This window comes from Ixodes scapularis, unplaced genomic scaffold (assembly GCF_016920785.2).
Source record: "Ixodes scapularis isolate PalLabHiFi unplaced genomic scaffold, ASM1692078v2 ptg000830l_1__unscaffolded, whole genome shotgun sequence".
Classification (NCBI taxonomy): domain Eukaryota; kingdom Metazoa; phylum Arthropoda; class Arachnida; order Ixodida; family Ixodidae; genus Ixodes; species Ixodes scapularis.
The window spans coordinates 355,982-357,853 of record NW_024610048.1 but is presented as its reverse complement, the minus strand read 5'-3'; the positions used below and the strand labels follow the sequence as shown (position 1 = coordinate 357,853).

Sequence of the window (1,872 nt, the reverse complement as noted above, 5' to 3'; positions counted from 1 at the left end):
ATAAGCAACTGCCGCGACCTTGTCGAGGCAGTCTCGCTCTCGCTCTCTGTTTCGCTGCCGAATCGCCACCTGCTTTTCTGCTGCCTCGACGCTCTTTCTTTACTTTTTTGTCTGACACAAGTTCGTCGATTAAACCTTTATTTTTCAGTTCACTGCTTGTACTCTCATCACCTTAATTCGTGACAATATAAATCTGATCACATTTAACTATACGTAATTGGCCTCTGAAGTCTCCGATAACGGCGCACAGGCAATTTTATATTTTTCAACGGGTCGGTAGTTTTGTCGTGCATGTGTCTCGCCATTTGGCTCAGGACGATTTTCGCATTTTTTCTGCTCACATTTGCTGGAGACATGAGCTCAGAGCGTAGGAAACTGGCCCCCTTGCACGAGAACTGGCGCAGCCGAGCGCGTTCTAAAGAAAGCTCCTGCAGAGAAAAGACAAGCAAGGAACCAGGGATGTCAAATTCAGGATATAGAAAAATACCCCACTGAATCGAAGCGCCATCACACACCATTTCTTGAATTGATGTACAGGCCTGGAAGCCGATCCCACCGCCATCTGTTGGTTCAGAATCACACTAACCAAGGGGGGGGGGGGGGGGGGGGGGGCTGCACCTTAATGTGTTGCTTAGTACAGAAGCATACCAGGAGCTGAAGCGGGTTAAGCTTTTGGTGGACGATAAGGCAAGAGATACACACCATGGAAAAACAAACTTATAAGGATAACTCATTGACGTCTGAGGCTCGAGAAAACGATGGTATGTTCCAAGCTGACATCGAGGAGGGAAAAGTCGATGAGCCTGCCGTTGGAGCCGTGGAGGTAGAACAGGTAGATCCGCAAGTAGAGTTGGCATCCACGGCTACAAATCTTGGAACAGGGACAACTACTGCTAAAGTTACAGAACGGTTACCTGCTGCTGTATCCAACAAAGAAACCTTGGTGGTAGAAAAGCCTCAAGTCAGCGTTTCTGAAAGCAGCGACATTATTGCAGGGGGATCTTCGGGGACATTTTTTTCAAACAAAAGTATTCGGTGGCAAGGGCTCCAAGGTAATAACTGCTTCCGAGGCAAACAATCAAGCCGAGAGAGAGCTCCCAAGTGCTCTTCCTGATATAGCCATCTTAGCGTCGGGAGAATATCTTGCAACTGTTTCTGCAACAGACACCTCAGTAGTTGGGGAGATGTCCATATCATGAAACTTGGATGTAGGAAAAATGTCAGTAACGGACGTCTCCGCTGTCAGGGAGCCTCCAGTAACTGTTTTTGATGTGGACCCATCAGTGGTTGGAGAGACGTTACCACCTTCTGGAGCTGAGATTATGGTTTTAGAAGAGCTTCAGGCAATCGAAAATCTTCAAAAGACTTCTTCGGAAGTGGAAATCCTGCCCAGGTGAGATTTTGGCATCTGTTCCTGAACTTGATGCAGACGTTTCGACGAGAGAAAGTGCCCGATGTGGGCTAATGGACTCGCCTAAAGATGAAACGGGGGATTGTGTGAACCATTTGTGTGGAGCACTTCATTTGATAAATAATGTGGCGCTCAGTGCCAACCCCGCGAGGTGCAAGTTCGCTCAATCTAGAGTTAAGTACCTCGGACATGTGGTGGGTGCGGAAACCCGCCCGCCAGACCCAAAGCCGGTTCAGGCGATTGCTGAGCTAAAGCCACCAATGACGAGGAGGGATGCACAAAGCGTACTAGGGCTGTTTAATTACTACCGTGACTATATTCCCATATACCTGGAAATTATCCTTCCCTTAACAGAGCTCACGCACCGAAGCGGTCCCAATGTAGTTCGTGGAAGAAGGCTGGCGATGACGCCTTTTGTGTGGTGAAGGCTGAACTGGTAGCACAGCCTGAGCTAACGGCAC

At 48.6% G+C, this 1,872-nt stretch overlaps 1 pseudogene; it reads left to right on the top strand.

The window, feature by feature from the left end:
* Positions 1-703: 703 nt before the first annotated feature.
* LOC115327028 lies at positions 704-1,397 on the top strand (annotated as a pseudogene).
* Positions 1,398-1,872: the final 475 nt, after the last annotated feature.